At 44.3% G+C, this 24,680-nt stretch overlaps 1 protein-coding gene and 1 long non-coding RNA gene across 4 annotated transcripts in view; one reads left to right on the forward strand and one right to left on the reverse strand.

Moving 5' to 3' along the window:
• MET (MET proto-oncogene, receptor tyrosine kinase) overlaps positions 1–15,930 on the reverse strand; it is a 90,933-nt gene extending 75,003 nt beyond the window's left edge. Inside the window, exon 1 of one of the 2 annotated variants that reach the window (XM_037388581.1) lies at positions 15,776–15,930. The gene's annotated coding sequence lies outside the window, so the exon portion shown is untranslated. Of the gene's footprint in view, positions 1–15,556; positions 15,663–15,775 lie in introns of those variants that run through there. The other variant, XM_037388582.1, reaches the window with a different exon arrangement.
• Positions 15,931–16,485: 555 nt separating this feature from the next.
• Positions 16,486–24,078, forward strand: LOC119149185. Of its 2 annotated transcripts, none has more exons than XR_005104599.1 (5): positions 16,486–16,659; positions 17,218–17,287; positions 22,571–22,624; positions 23,388–23,504; positions 23,793–24,078. It is a non-coding gene; the product is annotated as an uncharacterized LOC119149185 (long non-coding RNA). The 2 variants fall into 2 exon arrangements; XR_005104600.1 differs by having other exon boundaries at positions 22,582–22,624.
• The last annotated feature ends 602 nt before the right edge of the window (positions 24,079–24,680 follow it).

Here is a 24,680-nt window from a genome sequence, read left to right on the forward strand (position 1 = left end):
TTTTTCCTTGCTTTATTACAGAAAAGGAAATGCGTATCCTATATAAAGCATGTTTGTACAAGAACACATTTAGTCCTCTGATCATTTCAGGTTAGGTAACAGCAGAGCCACATCAATTCATATTTCAAAAACTCTATTTTCAGCAAATGGTAGCCTTTTCCCCTCTTTAAGGAAATATTTGATAGTACAGTTTTGTATTTTTCCCAGTAGGGCAGTACATCTTGTTACTTTGGGCTCTGACAAACTTCTGGTGGCGAATGTATACAGGATAACTCTAGTGATAACTGCTCCCGACATTTCAGTTTGCTTTGCTATCCTGGACCGAAATCTGTGCCAGTTCAAGACCTGATTCCCTGCGGATCAGAGGCCCTGCCATGGAGACAGCAGCATCATTTAACAGGACAGACAAATGAGACGGGGAGGTGATAACAGCTCCATCCATCCAACTTTAATTTGTTGTTGCAAATCTGTCACAGTGCTGGCACCAGCTTCAACAGTCTAAGCCCGCAGCGGACGTGTCTTCGTAAGACTTTTGAATTAACCGATTGCGTCTGTAGACAAGATTGGTTGTACATAAAACACTTCAAGAGGTTAACCTATTTTCTATGTCCACAGATTAAAAATGTTCTTAAGTCAGAATTGCTAACCTGAATTAGCTACCTTGAGTCAAAATAATGGACAGAACAAGGAAATTTGAGGGAGTAAGTCAATAACAAACACACAAATGAACTCCGAGTTGAATTCAAATGGCTAATCTGAGTGAAAATCCACATTCCCTTGTCTTCAGCACTATTTCAACTCTAGTTTAGGTTACTCATCCTGACCAAGGTGGGAACGCAATTCTTCTACAGTGTAGTACGTACACTATCATGATGCATTTTCCCAGTGCATAGAGTCACAGGACTTCGTAGTGGTGATTTAGTTCATAAATTTATTCATAACAGTGCTGGGAGGTTTCTATGGTACTCCAAGAGGTGCACGTGCATGCAGCTAGCTGATGCTGAGGAACTGGTGGGCAGAGCACAGCCTAGGCAATTGCTGGAGGATCTACCATTAACTAAATCCTCTACATATTCAGTGCAGTCATGTGTGTCAGAAGAAATTGCTTTCATTAGCATGTTCAACTAATCTGTGAGCCTTTTCCTACAATATTCAAACACACAAAAAAAGAATCTAAATTCTCCCTGCATAAAATATACTCTTTAATATACATGGTCCATTACTGGGTCCAAAGTACCACTGTAATTCACCACAGCTATCAATAGAAGCATTTTTGTTCTCTGCCAGTTTATTTTTAACTGCCATTAAAACACAAGAACACTAATCTAGCCTTTGCAGCGGAGAAAATGTTATTCTTATACTCATTTAGCATTATTTCTTTTTTGTCGGTGTCCTGCAGTGCAATAAAGTGTAGAGCATTTTCTTTGAAACTTGGTTCAGATCTTAACATCCTAAAGCCAACTCATGTCTTGGGTCTGTGTCACAACTGGATTTATTTAATCATTTTTTGTTGTGATGGGCTACAATGGCACTACAGGTTCTTTCATAACGAACCTCAGCAAACACTTGCTGATATATTTCAAGAGCTACACATTGCTCAAAAAGACTAATTTAAAAGGTGGTATACAGCATTTGTTGGGATTCAGGGAATTTCACATGTGTGGAAGCGGTACTCATTCTAAGGGCTGAGGAATCAATTCTGCAAAGAACAGGAACTAGAAAAGAAGTTCAAAATATACAAAGAGTAATTGAAAAACAGGGAGGAAATACCCACAATAAGGTAGGTCCTTCGTTGTTTGTTCATGCTTGTATTTTCAGGTTAATTTAGATCTTGAAAATACAGGAGGACAGCTTTCCACATCTGGATGGGGGGATTTTTTAGAATTATTATATTGTTTAGCAATAGCACAAAAATAGAAAGTAAACTTTGAACAACACAACACTATTGATCCACCCCATCTGAAACGCAAGTCAGCAATTGTGGAGCTTCAGTAAGAAAATACCTGTGGTGCTGTTGTGGCTTTTCACACTGGTAGTAAAATAAATTCAGTTCTAGCACAGACTTAAGCTTGGTATCTGCAGCAAATAATTCAGCCTGACAACTGACATGTGAACATCTTATTCAGTCCAAGTGTTCAGTCCATGTAGAAAAGGAGCTCTGTGTGGGGTAGAATAACATGTTATGCTTGTTACGGTACACGTCGTGACCAATAACAAAGGACAGCGTCGGTTTTCGATTTTAAGTTACTGAATACGGAGGTACTTGGGTTCCACTACCGATCTTCCATGTTTGGACAGACTAATTAATTTCTTAACATATTTTCGCCATATATGCAAAGCAAAGACCTTTATTGACTCTAGCCAGTTGAGACATATGCCCTGGTTCACTGAGGAAGTCACACAAGCTCAGGTAAAGATGCAAGCCGTTTTTGGTGTGGTAAAAACACCTTACAGTAGGAGAAAGCAGTTTTCTTGTATTTCCGAGCTGATCCTGTTAATCAACTTTTTGCATGAGTCTGAGCATTTTGTGGTTGTCTTGTACAGAATGGGGACAGTGTAATTTCCTTGGAATGCAGTTCCTCCTTTCGTGAAGAGCCAAGTTGGCAAATCTGGCTGCAAGCACAGTTTTAGCTCAATTCCCTTAACTACTCTCAGCACTTAGATTTTTCTACTTTATGCTTTATGGTTATAACATCTATCTACCTGAATTCTTGTATTGAAATGCAGAGCAGATTTTGGAAGCTTTTCCTGTCTTGTAAAGCTAACAGCCTTCCATACTGTGATAATTAAAGGAATGGCATGGGTCATAAAATGAAAAAGATTAAAAGGCAGATAGCCAGGAGTAACCAAGACAGCATACAGATTTGATCTAAATGTTCTACCAGCAATTATGAATGATCTTGATGCAGGGCATTTCCTGCAGTTTAATTGTCATTTGGTGCTAATGGTTCTTAGGAGTCCCTGAGACAGTAACTCTTCACAGCCAAATACTAATCTCTTTAAAAAGAAAAAAAAATAAATTCTGTACATTAATAGATAGTGATGATAAAGTATATTATATGAGAACTGTACCGAAGGATCTACATGCACACTAAATTATCAAATTCTGTTTTGCTGTCATAATAGATATAATAGGTACAATAACAACAACTAAAACTCAACAAGTCCCTCAATTCCTTCAAGGTGTGGCAGAAATACCTAGGATACCAAGCAAAAGAAATTATGCTGGCTCCGTTCTTTTCTCTGAAGAGCTGGCAGGATGGTGTCAGGCTCTTCTGCTTCGCAGGCACACATAAAGCATGCCACTGGGTACCATGACTTCACCCTTTTCAGTCAATGTGTCTTCAAGGGCCACGAGGCAAATTTGTGACAAAACCTAGGGTCAAGGATTTCCAACAGGTTGCTGATGCCTTGCTTGATACACATCTTGTCACGCCAAGGTGTCACAGTCAAACTTTGTGCAGGGTCAAAGCGAGATCAGCGCATCTATAAGAGTAAGCTGGGCTGCCAGATTTGGGGAGCTCGCCCAAGGGCTGGCATGAGACCATCAGCTTTCCCTCACTCAGCCTGCTGGGGGTGGCTTACCCACATCAAGGAGAAACCAGGAAAAACCTCTGCTTGTGGACCTGTGCTGGCACTGCACAGGGGCTTTTAGGTTGCCTCCAAGCCCCCTCCCTGCATCTAGGAGCTTTTGTGAGGCTGCTGAACCAGCCTGGCCTCGCACAGCCTGTTGAGCTGATACTACGATTTCTCCTCATGTATTATATTTAGTGCTGGCAAATAGACTGCACTCCTTCTATTCCCAAGCTGGCTCCACAGGCAGCACAACCGTGATTGTGTAATGCTGTGTTTGAGATAACGTGCCCCACCAAACACAAACTGCCTCTATGCAAAACTAACTCGGTGGTCTTTGCCCCAAGTAAAAACATGGTGCAAACCCTCAGAACAGCTACGAGTAAAACTGAATTGGCTATGTTTGTAAAGTGGCTAGTGAAAGTAATGAAGTCTATATTTACGCCTTAGCTTAGCAGAACACATCCTTTATCTGATACCAACGTTAATAACCTGATGGTCTACTTAGCTTCACAGCAGCTTTTTGATAATCAAACAGGAACAATGTCAAGGATAGTGCTTATTTCCCATCTGTGTTTGGTTAGGAGGTTATGACCTTTTCTTTTTAATGCTGACCTTGCTTTTGTCACTGCAAGTTTATGTTATTGCAATGCACTTTAACTGATGCCCTACTTTCACTCAGTTTAGAAACTGAGTTAATGATGGCTCATTGGCGTGACTGCTGCCTTGCTGTGAACCTGTGATTCATGATCTGCTTCCAAGGACTTTACGGTATTGGTGTTCATAAATCCCGAAATGGCCTGGGACCAGCCTATCTGACATCCTGGCTCTCACCAGAGGCAACAGTGTCACAGCTGCAATCAGCAGAGTGGCTGATCTGGAGCAGCCTCAGCTCCTGGTTTTTGGCAGATGTCCCTCAGCGAGGGTCCGTCAGCCACAGCTTTTATTCTGAAATATTGTGCTGACCTTCAGAAGATGCTGAAAAGCTCAATAGTTTGAAGAAGGTGTTCAGGGATGGCTGAGTGGTCAGAGTTTTTTCATGCTAATAGGGTCTTTTTTTTTTTTTTCCTGAACAGCTTTTCCAGCTGCTTTATTTACTTTCTTTCAGCTCGACCCCTCCCCTCATTTTGGGGAGACCTGGGGAGCTGAAACGTGCAACTGCTCCTTTCAAGGGTTCTTGTTTATACAGGGCCCAATACCAGGTTTTTGGACTTGTTCAGACCCTGGAGTGTGTCCTTTGGAAATCTGCAGCCAGATGCAAGGAGTTTGTGAGATAAGTAAAGAGGCTGTTTCCAAACTTCAGAGACTATTTACCTTTCTCATAGAGGTGACATGAGGATAAATTAGCTTATTCTTACAAAACACCTCCAAAATACGAAGGGCTTAGTGCCGGTGCTTACAACAGGCACGGCACTGCAAGGCTGAGCTGTAAGATGCTGCCTTCCATACAGGGGCTGATTTAAAACCGCGGTCTTCACCTCTGCAAGAACAGGTCGGCCAAAGGTCTAAATGCAGGACTAGGGCTTGGCTTTGCCCCCCTCTGCCACCTGCCCTCCCCTGGGTGCAGGCAGCCCCTGCCCACGCTCTCCTGCCCTTCTGCCACGAGAGATCCAGCATCTCACCCCAGCGGCCGTTCCTCACCCTCCTCCTTGTTCGGGTGGGAAGATGCCAACAGCAGAAGGTGCGGATATGAATCCCCCTAGGCAAAGCGGTCCTCACACTTCAGAACAGAGCGGGCCAGGAGGAAGAGAAGGGAATGAACGTGGGACTGGAGGCTGCCTGTCAGCAGCAGGACCCGTCTGCGGTGCCCGGCTCCATCCTGTCTGGGGCCTGCAAACAAGCTTAGCTGGGAGCTGTAACCCAGCCAGGACCGAGGGCCTCTAACTGCTCCACGTGATTTCTTCTGTAGAGCTCACGCTCAGGTGAGATCCAGGGAATATTCAGCACAATGCGCAGCCACCAGCTAATCTAAGCACCTAAGAGCTTTGTGGCCAGCAAGTGTTAGCTTTCTGGATGCCTTTCTTGGACTTATGCCTTGAACTCACTCTAAACCCCATTTTAGATGCCAAAGTAGCCTCTCTGGATCTTACGCATAATTTTAAGCTTGGTTTGCTTATCCAAAAGGAAAATAAAATGGCAGTGGTGAATTTGGAAACATCAGTTAATGCATGTTTTTAATTTAGGACTTTATATTACAACAATTGCTCCTGAGCATGGGGTTTTGTTAAGTAGTTGATACCACTGAATTAAATACTTCGGGCACTGAACAAAGGTCACTGTCATTTAACAAGAACATTTTCTTTTACATCCCTGCTCCTACTTAAAATATTCAAATTATATTGTATTACTTATTAGCACCATGCATGTCATGTTCAGATAAAAAACTGGGCTACTCCTGTGATTAACAATTACTTCAGCAATTTAAATTTGAACAAGGTACAGCTGTTGGGGATAATGATGGGACAGATCTAACCTCTTATGCACCCGGGCTTTCACACAAAAGCCTGGTTTCAGACTTAAGGTTTGTCAGGGTAAGTTACGGTCCTTTACTGTGAAGCTGCTACCTTTTCCAAGACTCAGCTCCACAGTCTTTACGCAAACAATATTCTAATCGATTCCTGTGATAGCTGAGCTGACTAAGGACTAGAAAACAGGGTGCCTAGAACAGCCTGAAAGGCAGATCTGTTGACATGACAGAATCTCAATATTACCGTATTTAAAATGAGCAATATATGATACAGGGTAAATACTGAGATATAGAAGGCATAACTTAACAAGGGATGATAGGTGCAGAAGACTATCTTTAAAACTCTTATATATTGTTAATGAAGATAATCATTACTCTTTAAAGAAAGGCTGAATTAACCTACACTGCATTTCCAAGTAACTAGCTAATGGACACAGGCATTATCTTTTCATATGTCTTTGAAACCCCTATAAACCATGCCTAGTCAAATATTTGACTGATGGGCTTTTACCCCTATTAATAGCATGTGATGAAGGTCTCAGTAAATAACCTACCTCCAGATTTGCCTTCTCTAGAAGGGAAAGGGGTACTTTCTTACTCTTTAGCCACCTCTTAAATGCTCCTTGCTGCTTCCTGAAAGGCTTTTTGTACTGTGAAAACAATTCACCGGTTGTTACCTTATTTTTGTGCCCTCCAGGGATTCTGGGCCCTGTACTCTCCTCAGATGAGCAAGAAGCCCTCCCTTCAGTCAGGGGAACTCTGGAAGCCATTCATGCTTATCTGCAGGCAGAGGTTGGCCCGGCTTGTCTTTAGTTTATGAGAGAAGCATGGTATTATTTGCATAAAAGGAGTTCTTTCAAAGCATGTTATATGAAAACCTCTCAATTTGAAAACAAACAAAAAAACCACACAGCAATTTTCAGGAAGCAGCAAAGATGTCTCTGAGCTCTCTCCCAGCTGATTTTATCATGGCAGCTTACATCTGAAGAAGAACAAACATACTTATTTTTGCAAATGTGTTTTCAGTAGGAAAGAAAACTCCAGAGAACTAGCAAACAGTCTTTCTGACTGGTAATGACCATGCACAATCTTTTCCCTTTTCAGTCCTGCAGGAGAACACATGGGATCCAGTTCTGCAGTCACAAAGTCATTAATGATTTTTGTGATTTCATGCACTCTGTGCTGACTTTACCTACCTCCTGTCTGGTTCTCATCTCTCCCAACTTCTATTAGCATGCTCCGCATTCAGAGCTCCTCCTTGTGTGTAGCTTGACATAGTTATCCAGGGGGGGGGGAGAAAAAAAAAAAAAAAAAAGGAAAAGCTAACTGCTGTTGGTCAGGCCTTTCTGACTATAACCAGGAGAGGGAGGGAATCATCCCTTTCTCACAAATGGACCTGCCTTGCAATCCATCTCTTTTGTATATGTAAGATCAGGATAAAAAGGACACAAATCCAATGGAATTTCATGCAAAGAGTGGTAACTAAATTCTATGGGATTTAATGGAAGATAAAATGTAATGGGGTTTTAACATACTGCAGTACTGAAGCATGAACATAACTGACATTAAATTACTGTTAGCTTTTGAACTATCCTACGAAAAGTTCTCATGCTGGGTAGATTCAACAGCATTTTCCCGCTGAGGAAATCTGACTGACGAGCCAAGGTGGAGTCCTGGGAAGATGTGGGGAATATCATAGGAGAGGACCTTCCCAGACAAAGAGCTCTTTAATCCTCTGAGAAGGCAGAAGGAAACGGTGAAATATTGCCACCATGCCATGTTCTCTGGTGATTCATATGTAAGGCCAGTGTTTGCAATACCAGGAAAAGGAGACATTTGGCGACTTCAGATTCTGACTACAACATACTTAATAAACACTAAACACTAGGAAGTGAGGAAGACAAAGCAAAGCGTAGAAATACAGCCATAGTACAAGTGCGGGTCGTCTACCTGTTCTCAGGACTTTCATAGTTTCCACTGAAGGTGACACAGCTTACTTGTATCCAGACACCCCGAGTTTAACAAAAGGGACCTACATCCTGGCTGGGGCAACACCCCCATTTACTACTCTGAAGCACTGCAAACACGAACAAGGATAAAACTCTGCACTCTGTCCTTGAACACGTATGGGAGGGCAACAGCAAAGCAGATGCCAAAGTTTTCCTTCGTCAGAAGGGTTAAGCAACAGTTGAGATGAAGTTTTCAATCATCTACTGTGGGCTAAATTGCATCTTCAAACATGCACATTTTCCACTGATTTGAATGGATGGTAAACACATTTTTCAGGGTGAAATTTGGATTATAGTCTCTGATGCAAAAGTGCTTAATCACATAGGGAGCTCCATACAGGCTCACTGCTTCACTGGAGTAGGTAGAATGCAAACAGTATTGGACTATTTAAAGCATTATTAATATTGTGATTGTATTATTTTATTTTTTTTAGTGCCGCTTTGGGCATTTGTAAGAATGATATCAAATACCAAGGATTAACAAGAATCATTTTTCCCCAGGAAAAATACTGGCCTCTAATCCAAAGAGCAAAAGCAATAAACTTAAAGACTTTAAGCAAAGGTTTTGCAGGACAGTAATACATAACATTTGAAATTAGTACCCACTTTCCAGAAGTAGACAGGAAAACTGAATATAACTCCAGTAATTCATTTAACATTTTCAATGACATTAGGAAAGAGCAATTAATCAACTTTAGACATGAATTCAACTACCAACACCTTTCATTGTCTTCAGCAAAGCTGTCTCTCTCTGCTTTATTCTGCTTTCTCAGACCTAACTAACAGAATTTGGTATTTTTGGATGAGAAGACATATGTCATGAAGACACATGAAAATGATACAATAACACCCATAACAGATACAGGGAAATATAATAAAGATAAAAGGATATATAATTCCCATAACAGAAATCCTAATACAATTCTGGCTGTAAAACAGTCTTAAAGATAGAAATCCAAGCCCCAGTTACCCCAGTGTATATCTGAAGACAGATAAAGCTTGTGAAGTTATTTCAGTTTTACAGAGCAAAACGTTTTCTTTTCTTTTCATGCATTTTGGACAACTCACAGATTTGGGAAGCTTCTCAAAGGCTGGAGTTACTTGGAAATCTGCTACCTTTATCTTCATAGGATCATCCACGGAGGGGGAGAAACAAATTCCAGTATCTTAATAAATATTCTTAATGGTCTTGAAATTTTCATAGAATAGTTTGGGTTGGAAGGGACCCTGAAGACCATCTAGTTCCAACCCCACTGTCATGGGCAGGGACACTAAACCAGGTTGCTTAAAGCCCCATCCAACCTGGCCCTGGACACGTCCAGGGGTGGGACATTTTGGTGACTGGGCCAACCAATCCAAAAAGCATTCTTCTTCATCATAAAGCTAAAGACAAAACAGCAAAACCCCACATATCTCTCTAGGCATTCACATGGCACAACAGACCTCTACCAAGCCTGAAACTGTGCTAGCCAGAACAGTTTCAACATGGAAAAAGCAAAGTAAATGAAAGGTGAGGTTCAGCATCCATCTCAAACAAACTAAAAAAAAAATACACAAACTTATTTTCTGCTTATTTTAGGAGATAATGTAACTTTGGGATTCTAACTGTAACTGCTAACTGTTTTCATCTGCTCATTAGATATACTCAGAAAGGCTTTCTGTTTCCACAAAATTTATACAAAAATAAATAGTTCCTGCAGGAGCAATCAATTCATACAAATATTAATGATCAAATTTTCATGTGGAAAAAAAGATACCTCAATCTTCTATTAAAGCTGAAGGAGAGAAAATCCATTTTGCAAATACCATGCAGAGCTAAACCCAGTGTCCATGAAAAGTCAGTGGCAAAACTCCCCAGAACAACCATGAAGCCACTGGCTGGCTCACGGTTCCTACCAGGCAAGCAGCACAACCAGAAAAGGAGGTATAAAAAGCAAGTTGCTTAAAACCCACATGTGTTGTAGGTCTGAGCCCTTGTGGTGGGTGATAGAGGGACTGGAATTCAGCTGAGGGCAATGCTCTGCCAGATGTGGGCAGGGGCAGCAGCCCGCACAGCTGGGGCTGGGTGCAGACAACCCACACCAGGGCCATGTGGCTCTCAGCCCTGACAAACGCTCGGCGTAATCAGTCTATTAGTCCAGGTTTCTCCCAGTCCCAGACAGTTGTTTAAAATGAGCATCATTTGAAGCAAACCAGAAACCTTAGCATTGCATTTAATAAATAACTATAACTTTACTGCCTAAATTCAGGGTGGTCCAGCCTCATCGCTGCTATAGGAAAAATGCCTTTTTGAGTCTCACAACACCAGCTCTCCCCTGTGAAGGGGGATCAGCTGCAGCACGTAGGGTGCAGAGGCATGCTACAAGGTCACAGACCTAGGCACCCCAGATACCACGAGGCAGGACTATTATATATGCTTTATTTTTCGGTCACCTGCCCACATCTATACAGCTGAAAGCCCTTCGGGTACTACATGCAGTCCTCCGGCAGTTGGGTTCTCGCCTGGAAGCCACCTGTTGGGCTACTCTTAGTCTATAAAGAGAATCAGAAGATTTAATGGAACTCTCTTCAGTCACAACCAAAGCTATGCTTCTAGCCATTTTATAAAATAAATTACACATTTGGCAAATTTCATATCCTTATGCTGAAAGAGCATCTGCCTGAAGCCAAAACTTCCAGTGTGGGAAGTGAACAACTTACATTGTATGAAATTGTCAATAGGAGTTAATTACTTGTTGCCTAAATCTAGCTGTCTTTATAACTGTGCTACCTCAATTAACTGAATCTGCTTGTAGAAGTGTAACTGAGAGGGCCCTATGCTTCATCATCAACTCCAGAGCCATGCTATTTTGAACATAAAAGACCCGTATCCTGTCCAAAAAATAAACACTGGAGGTGACTTGCCATGTTGCCATTTTGGATTACAAAAAAAAAAAAAAAAAAAATAATACCCAGCCAACACACAGGGGAAGGCTTAATTCCAGCAAACACACACATAAACAGGAAATCTCTCTCCAGTCAGAAGGTATTTTTCCTTCGTACAATGGGGTTCAAAGATGTGTCATCATATAGTTTAAAACAATTGCTAAGGAACCTTACCATTTCCAATAGTTTAGGAATAGAGTTGGCTTCCACGGTCGAAAGCCTGTCCGAACTTGCATGGGAAGCACACAAACACTAACAAATATATGCTGGCTTAGGCCAGCACAGTTTTTTTAATCAATAAGCATGTCAAGCTGGGGGATGGGGAAGGGAGAGAATCAATTTTTCAGAAGGCAAATGGTAACAACTCTAGATTTAATCAAATTGCAGCTGCAATCCCTTACTATTCTTAATATTTTTGAAAGAAAATAGCTCCATGGCAAAGAATGAATTTCAATAAATGTCACATATTTAGTTATATTGCTGATTTTTTAAATTTATCAAGCTAGGTCACTGATTCTTCGCAGAAATGATACCCGTACATGTCAAAAAGATTCTGATACTATTTAGTTGGATAAATGTCAAAATGAAGGAGCTACAGTAAAGCAACTTATATATAGATATTGTTATTTCTCTGTGACTAGAGGAAAAAAAAGATATGCCAATGTGACCCTTCAAAGAGAGGTTAAAGCCACAACGTACACAACAAAATGGATAGCTATCAAATACCATGGTGATGGCCATGGTGTGAACACTTGAGCAAAATGAAAATCTTCTGAAAGCATTCAGCAATTTTCCTTTTGCATGTATTTCCAACCAAATTTATCATGAATTCAAACAAGATCCCTTCTGCTGCCGATTGCACATTCATTTTCTTGGGACAAGCAGAAGAGACTATCATAGAGCTGTAGGATGCACAACAAAAGCATTTTGAGCCTATTAAACTCCTCAGCATTACAGAAACTCTTCTCTTATTGACACCTGCTTGAAAAATTAAATGCTCCGAGGCATTTGCATCCCCAGAGACTGGCGCACCGGGGGACAGACAGAGGAGAGGGGTTTCAGGGCATCCATTCGCCTCCCTGTCTGCACCGCATGCACCCTGCGCCTAGGTTATGCACACAGCCTCTCCTTAAAATCTGAGGGTTATAATCCCCTCAAATTCTTTATCTCTGCTTCTGTTTTCACTCTGATATTTGGTGTACTCAATCGCAACTAATTCAAGGGAAGTCCATCTGAGCCGAGGGGAGTCGGTCAGCATCCAGCCGCATCAAGTGACTGAAAAAGATCACAGCACAACTAGAAAGTCTCAGAACAGATCAAAAAAAATGGCAATCTACTTGGGAACATTGCTTCCTTCAAAAGGCGTTATATCCTAGACCAATTTGGTCTGATAACTTTGCCTCTCCTTTATTTTTCTAATGTTTAAAATTGGAGGAAAACAATACTTTATCTTCTTGTACAACATCATAGTTTTCCTGAAGGCAAATAGCTTGGCAATTTGCTAGATTTGTTAATGCTAGAGGAAACAAGTTAGCACACATACCATGTGTTTGAATGCCTTTGGAAATTAGATTGAAACACTGATTTGATTTCCTAAAAGGTATCTTAAACAAGGCAAGGTTAGAGATTTGGAGAGTAATGAGAATTTGTGTGACTTCAAACAGCTCTACATAAAACAGACCTGATATTCTGGGGGGAAAAAGGTCACCTAATTATTCGTTTCCTGAAGGCCCTGTCTATACTACATTTCCCCTGGGTAAGGAAACTGATTTAAAAATGGCTTCTGCTAACGTGTTTGCATCGGTCGCTATGTATGAGATATAGATTTGTTAAAAACATTGCTGAGAAAAACACAATGTTTTTGCAAGGAGAGAACAACAGAAACCTTCCTGGCTTGGCTGTGGCAAAGAGGTGCCATCCAGAGTCCCCTGTGGGACCATGGTCCTGCCTCCTCAGTGATGGAGTGCTGCTTGGAACCACGCAGCATTGACCACGGGTGGTGAGCTGCATGGGTTTAATCACCAGCTACAGCCTTCGCATGGGAGGCAAAATCACAGGCTGTGGCCGCAGCAGACAAGATGCACAGGTTGATGGCTTGGCCGAGGGTAACAGCCTAATGAAACACAAAATTGTGCCACTGTCTCGAAGGTCAGCCAGCAAGGCAGCCATGGAGATGTGGGAAACCTGGACAGAAGGGTTTCACAGGAACCTGCCACGAAAGTGTGGCTGCCACCCAAAATATTAGGAAGGTTTGTTTGAAGTAACACAGGGCAAGCAAACCATTCCTTCTCTTTTGCGCCAAACAGATCCGGTAACTCCCTTCTGGGTTTCGCGCTCCTGTAGTTTCAGAGAACACGGCTCAGCTATTCTATTGCTTTCTCATTCAAGAAATGATGTGTGTTTCTGTACTGCTGAGAGCGCCCAAGCAGGATTTCCCCTACACTAGATACTCCACCAACACACACGGCGATGCAGAATCTCTCCTTGCTTTCTGCCTGAAGCGAATAAAGTCTAGACACATCACCACCGCAAAGCAGTCGTGGTGCAAAGCAGATCAGCCAGAGGTCTGGGACTCCCACCACTGCAGCTCTGGCTCTCCGGCTGCCCCAGCACAGAGTGTTGCCGGCATCAGGCTCCCTTTGCGGCTCTAAAGGCAAGGCTGCTCTTGCACTGCAACCAGCTGTGCCAGTTAGTCTCTGGAGTCCTGAAAGCCAGTTTTGGGAGAGGAGAAATTGAAAGCCTGCTGCCTAAGTTGAAAAATACAGAGCAGTCACTTGCAGATCACAGAAGAACTGAGAGTAGGTGGGTTGGCCCCTTCAGTTGTATTGGACCAGCAGGAAGAGGTTACGGGTCATCAGTTAAGGTACCAGAAAACTATAAATGCAGGAAAGTCAGGATGGGAAAGGCAGTCCTGGGAGGACAACATTTGCCACTCAGTTTTCCATTCATAAGCGGTTCATTGAACCTTTGCTGAATTTTGGCTTTCTGGCTGGTTTGTCCTGACGCAGTATGCTCCTGTCCACCCATAGGCTGCACTGCCACCTCCTCTGAGCAAGTGACACCTCCACCAACCACTCTCCAGGCACAACATGAACAATTTAGTTTACCCAGGGGCTACCGGGGGGGAAGGGGGTGGGGGAAAGCAGAGAAAAAAAAGCCATATAGGATAAAGACAGATAATTCATTCCTTCCCCACCAAAAAGGCAAAGAAACTGACTCTCTTTTCTGTAAATAGAGATTAATGTTTTACAAAATATTCCTTTTTCCACACGATTCAGTTTATATTAGAAAACAGAAAAAGAATCATACGGTGCTGAAGAAGGATTTGGGCACACAAAGAACAAGCGATACAGTCATTCCCTAACTTAGTTTTCAACATGCAGCTCCTGCCAAAGGCTAGCTTTTTGCTCTCACAGTGTATGATCTGTAAACATTTAACCAGCTCTCAGAGGCACATGTGAGACACTTTATCTTGCCCGATTATGAATCCAAACGTCTCAGATCTCATAAAAAAAAAAAAGACAAAAAAAAAAGACAAAGAAAAAAAAAGACACCATCCTCTCTCTGCTGATAGACAATGCAAAAAGCACCTGTAGGATGAAAACAAATGAACCACCACACATGGCATAGGCTCTCTGGAAAAAACATGCATTGCAGCTTGAATAACCTCCTACAGGTTACAAATGCGCAGTTTGTTAAATATCACTATTACTTGACTATTAATCCCTATATTAAGATATATGGGCAAAACTTCCAAATTCTAAGGCAATGCATTTAGTATTTATAAAACCAAAGACCACCTAATTTAATGCGGACATGGAAACAGTGGTGGGATGCCATTATACAGTGCGAATTATTTGCCATTTAAGCAAATTCTACTTTTGAAAATGGGAAAAAAAAAAAAAAAAAAAAGCCCAAACCGCAGCGTGAGTGCAAGGAAGACTGTGAACGCCGTGCAGCCACGACGTACAACCCCCCAACTTGGAGAACCCCACGGGCTCGCCCCCAGACCTCAGCCCCACGGCAAGCTGCCGGGCTGGCCACCACACGCCCGCACCTCGCAGCCACCGCTTCCGAGTTGGAACTTCCACGTTGCGCTTGCGGAGAGCCCCGCCGCAAGCAGCCGCGGGCGCTGCCGCCGCCAGCTCCGCTGCGCGCTCCTACCGCGCCCGCGGAGCGGGAAGGGGCGGGCGGGGGCAGCGCGCTCCGCTGCGGGGCGGCTGCGGGGCGGCTGCGGGGCGGCTGCGGGGAGCGCTGCCCGCTCTGCCCTGCCCTGCCCGCGGCAGCGACTTCGCGGGGCGTCCTCCGGTCCGGGCGCCGTGCGGGTCCCGGGCGGGCAGGGGCGGCCCGGTGCCGGCGGCCCCGCACCCCGGCTCACCTGCCCCGCGGCGCCCGCCCGGCGCGCAGGCTGCCGGCCCCGGGGAGGGCAGCGGCGGCCCCGGGCGCCGCGCTCCCGCGAAGTTCCCGGGCGGGGCACGGCGCGGCACCCCGGCCGCTCCCCGTCCTTCCCCCGCGCCGGGCTCATCCCGCTCCCCGCGTCCCCCGGCTCGCCCCGTCCTTCCCTGCGGCCGCCGGCCCTTACCGGAGCGGAGCGCGCTGCGCGCCGGCACCGCCGCCGGAGGGGCGAGCGCTGCACGCCGGCGGGCTGGCTCCCGCGGTGCTCGCCCAGGCGCCCGGCCCAGCCCGGGCGGGGCGGGGCGGAGCGGGGCGCAGCCCGGCGCACCTCCGCGACCCCGCTCCGCTCCCCCCGCCCCGCAGCCCCCGCGGGCGCAGCCTCCCCGGCCCCCGCTGCCGTCCCTACCTGGGGGCGGCGGGGGCTGCGCGCCCCGGCGGGCAGGGGCCTCCCGCCCGGCACCTGGGCTGCGGGGCGGCTCTGCGCGCCCTTCCCTCCGGCGCCTCCGCCGTGCTGGTGGCGGCTCCCAGCGGTAAATCAGCCGGTCCCCGCGGCTCCCTCCGCCCCTCTGGCGCGGTCCTGACCTGCCTGTGACTCACCACATCGCAGGAGCCCGGGTGCGCGGCGGGGGAAAGGAGGGAGGGGGCGCCTCCTCCTCTCCCTCCCTCTCCCCTCCCTCCTTCCCCCCGTGCCTCCCGGCCAGGCTCGCCCAGCCTGCGGGCGGGAGGGGTGGCTGTCGCTGCCGAGACGGGCAAAAGCCACGGGGGGACCCTCGGTGGCCCTCACCCAGCGTCGGGGCGGTTTCGGGCCGAGCGGGTACCGGCGGCGCGCGGGCACACCCGGCCCCTGGGCACATCAGGTGTCTGCGGCTGCCTGATGCTAAAGCCTCATCCCCGGAGGGCCGGACCGGGGCACCTCCAGGCCTGCCCCGGACCCCACCGGTTGTGTGGCAGCAGACAAATTCATCCCGTATTGCTCCTGACATAGTGTCAGTGCTGGCTGAGCTCTGAACGGCTGTCCATGCGTAATTCTGAGTAAATGCCCTCAATCCACACAGACCATGAAATAACTATCCCCTCCCCTTCCCCCCGCGCTGTATGCTTCCAACAGGGTACTGAATGGCACGGGTTGGGGTCTCTCCCTTGCAAGGTTTCCTAAGTAGATGGTGTCTTCGTTTTTCTGAGATGCTGAGAACCTGACTCACCAAGCAGTGCCATGTACGCTTGTGGGGCTGCTGAGAGACTGCAAGTTGCACCACCGGGGCCTGCACCAGAGGACCCATCTTTTTTGTGGTAATGAGTTTCAGCAGCTACTGATTTAAACCAGATTTTAAGTGAAAGGCTCCATATTCCAATGGAAGTTATTGGAGACATCTATTTTCCCTTTGCATGCTTCCTTTTTTGGCCCCAGCTCTGCTCCCCTTAATCATAGCATTTAAACTGATGAATGTTTTGCATGAGTAAAGTCCGAGGCACTGTAAGAAACATTGCCCAGTTTCATGATTAACCATGGGAAAAATGTCAGACCTTACATCAAAACATTTTGAAAGGAAAATTATTAAATAAAGTATTGTATGCATTTGGCTTAGGCCTGGGATGTCACCATGACGTGTATATAGACAAAGCTGTATATCAGAACAAAATACTTTTGAAAAGCAGTTAGCCATGCTATCCTGCATCAGCAGTGCTTTCACAACTTGTTTATCTGTCTTCTTCTTCCTATGGGCTTTTTGGCACTAGGAATAAAGACATCTAACCTAGCTATAAGCCAATTCTCCGCAAAAACAAATGTGCGATCGAGGCAGCGTGTAACCTTTTATGTGTTTAACTCGTGAAATTCTTATTCTGCAGTATCTTTTGCTGACAACAGATAGCATGAAAGTCAGCCCATTTCAACAAGAACGGCGCAGTAAGACCACAGGTGAGGTTATACTTCTTGCCTCCTCATTTCATCAATGTTAGCAACACACTAAAAATTACACCAAGTGAAAATAAAACCAGTCGCTTCTCCTGCTCCCTGAAAGATAAAATTGCTGAAAAGTAACCAGCAATACAGATGTTCTAAATGCTCCGATCTCTTTCTTTGAAGTCCCTGGCAATCTGTCCATTTACTTCAGTGACCTTTTCTTCAATTAATACGCAGCATTAGTTAGAAAAGGGAGACTGAAAAGCAGCACACACAGCGTCAGCCCCTAGAGGGAAAAGCGCGGTTACAGACAGATTGTGCTGCTCGCTGGGCTTCAGTTAGTGATCACTTAATCAGTGTGCGTCTATACAATTACACCAGATTTGGAAGAATCTGCCTTACTAGTTTTAAAAGAAAGTGATAAAGGGAAAGGTTTCAGTCTGGTGTTGGTCCTCATGAGGATAACTCCGCGTGTTATCTGTTCTTAGCCCATCCTCAGTTCTCCGTGCACCTGCCTGGGCTGAACGGCCAGCACCCGGGCTGTTATCAGTGGGACAGCCTGTGCTATTCTAAAGCTAACAAATGATTGTCACTAACATAAAAAGGAGAAACAGATGTTTCCTTTCCATTTTGACCATGCTGATGCCATGTTATTTTAGGTCAGCTGTATGAGACAACTACACTGCAGCCGGGTTTTGATAATCCTTGGGTACTGCCTTCACTGTGCTTGCAATGATACGTATGCCCCACAAACAACTTCTCAGAGTACTGAAGCACCTTTAAGGTGCAGGAACTGTTGAAAAAGAAACTATGACCTTCTTAATTATCATCCTGTTTTTCTTTTCCTTGCTTCGCCTGTCTAAAAGGAGCTGGTCCTCTGCACTGTTAAGGCATCTGGCATAAATACGACGGCGTGGCACATTTTAGAAAGCTGACAGCACTGGAAAAAACAATTCAAAAGTGTTAAGGAGAGTCTGTCGGGGTGATCTATTCTGCAAGAGAACTGGAACGCACCAGGGAGAGTATTGGCACAGGCTTCCCAGCCCTGACGTGTTTTGAGATAGGGAGCTGATGAGCAAACACTATCACTTGTCCAGGGATACAGACATACAGTTGCAAAAATGAATTGCAAGGCTACGTTTAAGTTAAACTTTCAAATGTAAAGATGAGGAATGAAAACACAGGATAATTTGTATTTCTATGTGTTGGCAGTAGTGCATTCCCAACAAACTAAGGGGCCCAGTTCAGTCCTGTAGGTTTGATTGAGACTTGTGCTTAGAGCCTAAGAAATGATTTATCATAACTACAGGTACGAAAATGGAGTCCAAAGACCAGATGCAGCTAGGTGTCCAGCTTCTACTTGATTTCTGTAAGGAGAAGATATTTAAATATCTGTGTAAATCTGGATCTAGCCACCTTTTTAAAACCTGCAGAATTAAACATGGGTCTACTATGTGTTTCTGCAGGACCACACTATACTGTACGGTACCACAGCTGTATGGTACCATCAGTGGATTTGCTCTTTGTCCTCTGCTGCAGTCATTCACACCTTGGGGAGCTCATATAAAACGCAAATGTCATTGTGAGACTCCAGAGACTTCTGACTTAGCGGGGCTTACTCATGAGTAAATGACTTCACAAGGAGCAAGACAGTGGAAAGGAATTAATTTAATGCTTAAGAACACAGACAAAGATCTGTAGACCCGAGCTTAGTACTGGTGGGTAGCTGGTACCCTTCTGCCACAGTACTCTGCAAAACGGACTGACTGGCTCAGTCAGAGTCTCCCTGGAAGGTGATATACAAAAAGAGAGCCTTAGATAGTTCCACCCAACCCAACTGCTTTACAGACCAGTGATCCAAAGGTAAAATATTAGTGCAACAGCCTGCTGGGGTAATGTGTAACTGTAATTCCTGGAGACCCTTGGTTACTGGAAGGCAGCCTGGCTGCAAATGCCAGTGGCAGCTCAGGGAAGGGGTTGCGCCTGAGGCACATTTCCCTGTGACAACTTTGTCCCTTCAAGTCACTCTGCCACAAATCTGTCTTTCACTGTCTTTCCTGGGCTCAAAAAAAGAGCACCGTGGGCAGGGACAGACGGTATTGACTAGGGGATTGGGCTCTGAGAAAGCATGCCCGTGGCGGTTGTTCTGCCTCTGTGGAAACCAGGCCAGATATCATAATTGCTACTTAGATCTGCAGACTCCAAAGATTTGATCATCACTATGCTTTATGGCTATTTATTAATTATCTAGGCATTTATTAACTAAGCCCATAGATTCTGCAAACTAAGTAAGTACTTTTGGTTTGTTTGTAAGAGGGTCAACAATGACACCAGAAGAGATTTCAGCCTGTAGCTGATGGTTGCAAAAGTCTCTTGCGAAGTCAGAAATAGAAGTCCACAGGTAGAAACACTAATCTCTAACCATTAAGCTACCCTGGGCGGTTCTCCATTTGTATAGAGACAGACAGTAACCAAAGGTGTTTCCACTTATTGCACTGAGGATCACAGGTGATTTCTTTTCTCTAGTTATTGACTGAGCAAAGGGAAGCCCTTTAACTGGGTGGAGTTTTCCTCTGCATTTGTCTTTCTGGTTATAAACAAACACCATAACTGGCGATTCCAAATGGTGCAGGCATCAACTAGCTGGATTGCTTGAGAATGGAGGAAAAAATATGGATGGGGTTAGCGCGTCTGAAGTCTGGATTGCTATGGGTCTGTTGTGCTAGTCCCAGAGCCTCGGTGACCACATGGGAAGCTGGTACATGAAGTTCAGGAATCCAGCAAAAATTAATCACTCAAAAGAATTAGTTTACAGAGAGATCAGCTCTTGAAATCCATCTGCTATGCAGTAATATGAGTGCTAGTGCCTGCAAAAGGACAAGGTCAGAGACCGAGGAGGAGGGTGGGCTCGCAGCAGCTGAGATTTACGTTAGTTTAAACTGAGGAGGTACCTCACCCTCCGGGAAGCAGCAGGGGAACTGGGAGGAGATGGTGTGGATTGCAGCACTGCTCCCTACCTTAGCCTTGCCTCCCTCCCTGCTGGGTGCTGAAATATGTTAAATCCCTGAATGAGTGTTTCTGAACCTACAAAACCAAGAAATCATTTCGGGAATGGAAAGCTGAATGGTTTTTATGGGTTTATGCTCACATCCCTGAAATGGATGCAAGCACGGTAGCTCTCGGCTTTCCAGCACACACTGTAGAGAACTTTTCTAGCATAGCTGATTGTGAACCGCTTCAGGTGAAGCACAGCAGCAAACCCCAAACCCAATAGCATAGACATGCCGCTTTGGCATAGTAGATTTGTTTGTGTAACTGGAAACGAACCTGATGATATTAAACAGTCGGGTATTTACAAAGTGTGGAATTTGCTGTGTATTATATTCATATGTTCACTGTTATCGCACATAAAGCTGTTTTAAAATGGTCTCATAAGTGTAACTGTTTCTTGACATTCTTTCCAGTACATTTTAAATGCATTCCCCTCCCTTCCTTATTTTGGCTGCAAACCTGTTGTATTTGTCTTGTAGTAAAATCACTCTGACTATGATATTTCCAGGATTATTTTTGGACCAACTGCTAGAAAGTTTCTAGAAGTCTTTTCAGTCCAGTTCCTGTGACTCAAATGCAGTCGTTTTTTGGTCTTTTTTTACTGCAGTTTGCTGTTTGTGTTTACAAAGGTTGTAGCAGCCAGATCATTTGAAATAGAAAAATCTGCCTAGTTAAACGCACAGGGACAAATCCTGCCTCTAGCCATGTGTGCACCTGGTGAGCAGGGAAAGGGTGTGACTGTACTATTCCACGTGTGAGCACACGTGAACAAACACAGTCCAGATTCAGCCTACTTTGAAGCACGTAAGCTTTGCTAGAGATAATCGGATGCCTAAAGTCAAGCACATACCAATGTTTGGCGACACCAAGTGCCATGGGCATTTGCAGTGGTTGTGCTCATCATTGTAGGTCACGACGCAGCTCCGCAGTGCGCCGTTTGCACAAGTATTGCCATTGGTGAGCTCCTGCAGATTGAAAGAGAACCATCACCTTCAGATTTCTCCTTTGCCTGAAAGCATCTCAGAGTGCTACTGCCTATGGTAATGCTGCTGTAAGCACTCTCAGAGGAGTGAAACTGAGACATTTGAGGGAAAAAAGGCCTTTTTATTTTCTGCTTGCTTACTTCTTGCATTTATAGCACTTTGCCTGTTACCAGATTAAGTCAAGGATTTTTCCTCAATTTTTTCAACATCTGAGAGAGAGGGGAAAGCGCTTTAGGAACAGAAATTATCACTGTAAAACTTCCATAAGATGCCAGGGAATACATGAAAAAGTAGATCCTGTATCGACCTGTATTTCCTTGGCATAATGTTGACCAGGTGTCAAGCAGAAAGAAAGGAGAAGCATTACAGAACATATTTGGTAATAAAATCGGTTGCATACACAAGTGTTTGCAGACTTGAGGGTCTGCATCTTAGCTCTCCATAACTAGCACAGCAGAGGTCTTTGGCAAAACCTTAGACCGATGTAGTTTCTAGTGGGAACTTAGCTGGCATGCTTAGTTTTGGAGAACTGTGTCTAGGTTTCATCGCCATCTTTTCACCACTTCTAGAGGCTTATCCGTGGAATTATTTGTTGATTTGAAAAACCTGGTCATTTATGCACATATAAGCGTATCACGTTTGTCTTCTACACACCCATGAAGGAGGACACAGTTCTAAAAACTTTTAGTGGCTTTTTACTTAATGTCACTAAATACGAGCGGTTTCCCAGGTGTGGTTTAGAATGTGTTGCATTTTATATACAATACTTTTTTGGGAAATTTTTAAAGATAGAGAAATGTATTCTGTGACAAAGCCAATTTGTTGTAAGTCAGGCCTGGATTTGGATCATTATCGTTAAAGGATCGACATTTTAGCATTAACTTTAGAATAACATTGTTGATTATATAATGATGTAAGTGTATGGTATTTGCCAAAGGCTGTGTTTCATATGGCTGGTTTAGGATACAGCCCAACTCATAAGAATCTTGATAGGAGATTATTCTTTTCAATAACTTTCATAATTTAATTAGGCACATGTGCTGATTATGAATCTAATACTATGGAGAATTAAGTCAACGTTAAAATCCCATTATTTTAAATTAGGCAGAAGCACACCCATAATGTGTAGCCAGGAAATATTTGTGCCCTTAACAATACATCTATACTGATAGCAATATGTTTCTTCACACACACACACACACAAAAGTAAAAATCAGTGTCCTTGTACTATTATTAAAATGTTACCATTTGTATTCCTTTGGAGCTGCGGTGTAGCATCCCGAGGGAAGGCACATTTAACACACCAGCAAGATCTCAGGTATGTTTGAAGTTTAACTTTGCGTTTGGGAACACTTTGCAATTGAATGAAACAAGGCATTTCTAGGTAGTACTGAGCCAAACCAAAAGCGATTACTTCAGCATTGTAATTTTATGTTTCACTTTCCTCTCTTTGCTGAGCATTTTTTAACAAAGACAAAATTCAAAGTTAAGACGTGGGTTTTGTAAGAACACCTTCCTGATTTCAGTCCTTTTCATGGATTTAATTTTATCTCTAAGAAGGAACAAAAGCACCCCACAAGAACTGGGTAGCCAGAAAGAGGGGACCAGTAGGACAAGACACATCCAGCTCAGGAGATTTAGCTGTATAATGAGCACATCAGAGGCGAGGAACTGGAAGGTGATACTTTTTTCCAAGTTAAATCACAGTACTTGCCCTGCCTACCTGCCCAGCCCGCTGCAGAGGACCAGGGAAGGCTCAGGCATCATGTGCTGCTCTTCACCCAGCTCAGGGGTATCTGCCAGGCCCTCATAGATATGGTGACTGTGTCTGCCCTCGGTTTGGCAGGGGTGTTTTTAATAGCATGCTCATTATACAGAAATATTTTCATTTGACAGACAATTTAAATGATCCTATAAAAGCTGCAATTACCATCAGGACAAATCCAGCTCTGATTGACTCCCACGTTAGCTCCCAAAGTTTGACTCCCAACTAAGAGACAAGAAAGATTTTACCCCTTCTTTCTTCTTTCTTACATATGCTCTTCTCCCTTATGGCTGTCTCTCATGTTAACATGCTGAAGAACATCTCAAACTCCTGCTGTCTTAATCCTCCCCCAAAACCACTGCTGAGAAGTGCTATTAGCTTCATTTTACTGACAAGGGACTGAGGAACAGAGAAAACCACTGTCATGTCTAAGGTAAGACAGGAAGGGAACCTCTAGAGAAGTAGAAGAAGAAAAGTAGGTCTAATGCAGAATTATACTTCTGAAGGTCCAAAAATCCTAAAGGAAATGTTTTTATGATGCCTGAATAAATCAGGGATGCAAGCCTTATGAAAATAAAATATCAGCTTTGAAACTGAGACCTTGAGTTATGAAGATAATTCTGCAAATATTCTTTCTGCCAATGTGGTGGTGTTAATCTATACATTAGTAACTTCATTGCTTAGCCAACTGCTTACATAACTGCTTGTTTTTGAAATCCAGAGTTTTTTGTCTGCAACCATTTCTTGAGAAACAAGAAAGAAATCAGAGCTATTTGGATCACCTGCCTTCAGCGTCCTGGTCACCAGATGAAGGAGGTCACCTTGGTCGCCTTGGTCAAGTCAGCTTGTGAGGTCATCTGGCCACTTTGAAGCATCCAGTCCACTTCAGCCTGTTCTCTCAGTCCCCTGAGAAATAAAGGATTAGTTCTTTGAAACTCTTAGAAGTTACACTGAAGGCCGTTCGCTGGGGTTTTTCAATTTCCTCTGAATGTGCCAGCCTAGGCAGATCTTTTACATCTTAAAGTAGTTTTTAATGCTTTTCTCAGAGCTCAAATGTACTGCAAACCTTTTCTGGTATGTGTTAGTGCTCTTTAATGACAATAATGATGTAATAACTGTTAACTATCTTAGAAGGCTGCGATGTGTCTCGTTGCACACATCCTATTGGCATTAATCAGGGAAGTGGCCTAATCTCAACCCAAACATGTCAGGGGAGTGGCTGGGGCAGAGGTGTGGCTGGAGATAAAAAGGAAAGGCTGCTCCTCTCTAGGAAGGAAAGGAAGGTCTCCAGCCCCATCACCCCACTGTGGGGTGGCCTCTGTGTTAGGGGTGCGTTTGCCTTTGCTCCCACCTGGCCTCTCCCCTCACCTGGGCAAGACCCAGCTTACTTTGTGTGCCTTTGAGATGCTCAAGGTGGGGATCTTGTCAGCCTGGTCTCCTTTTATAGTAAACAGCAGCACAGGGAAAAGCATCTGAGAATGTAGTTCAGTGCATCTAAAATATGAATTGCTTTATTTTTCTTCATGTACTACATTCAAGATATGGATGTTTCCTATCTGAGTCTCAGTTATAGATGGGCAGTCAGACAAGAAAAGCTCAACTTGTTTGC

Source organism: Falco rusticolus, chromosome 5 (assembly GCF_015220075.1).
Source record: "Falco rusticolus isolate bFalRus1 chromosome 5, bFalRus1.pri, whole genome shotgun sequence".
Taxonomy (NCBI): domain Eukaryota; kingdom Metazoa; phylum Chordata; class Aves; order Falconiformes; family Falconidae; genus Falco; species Falco rusticolus.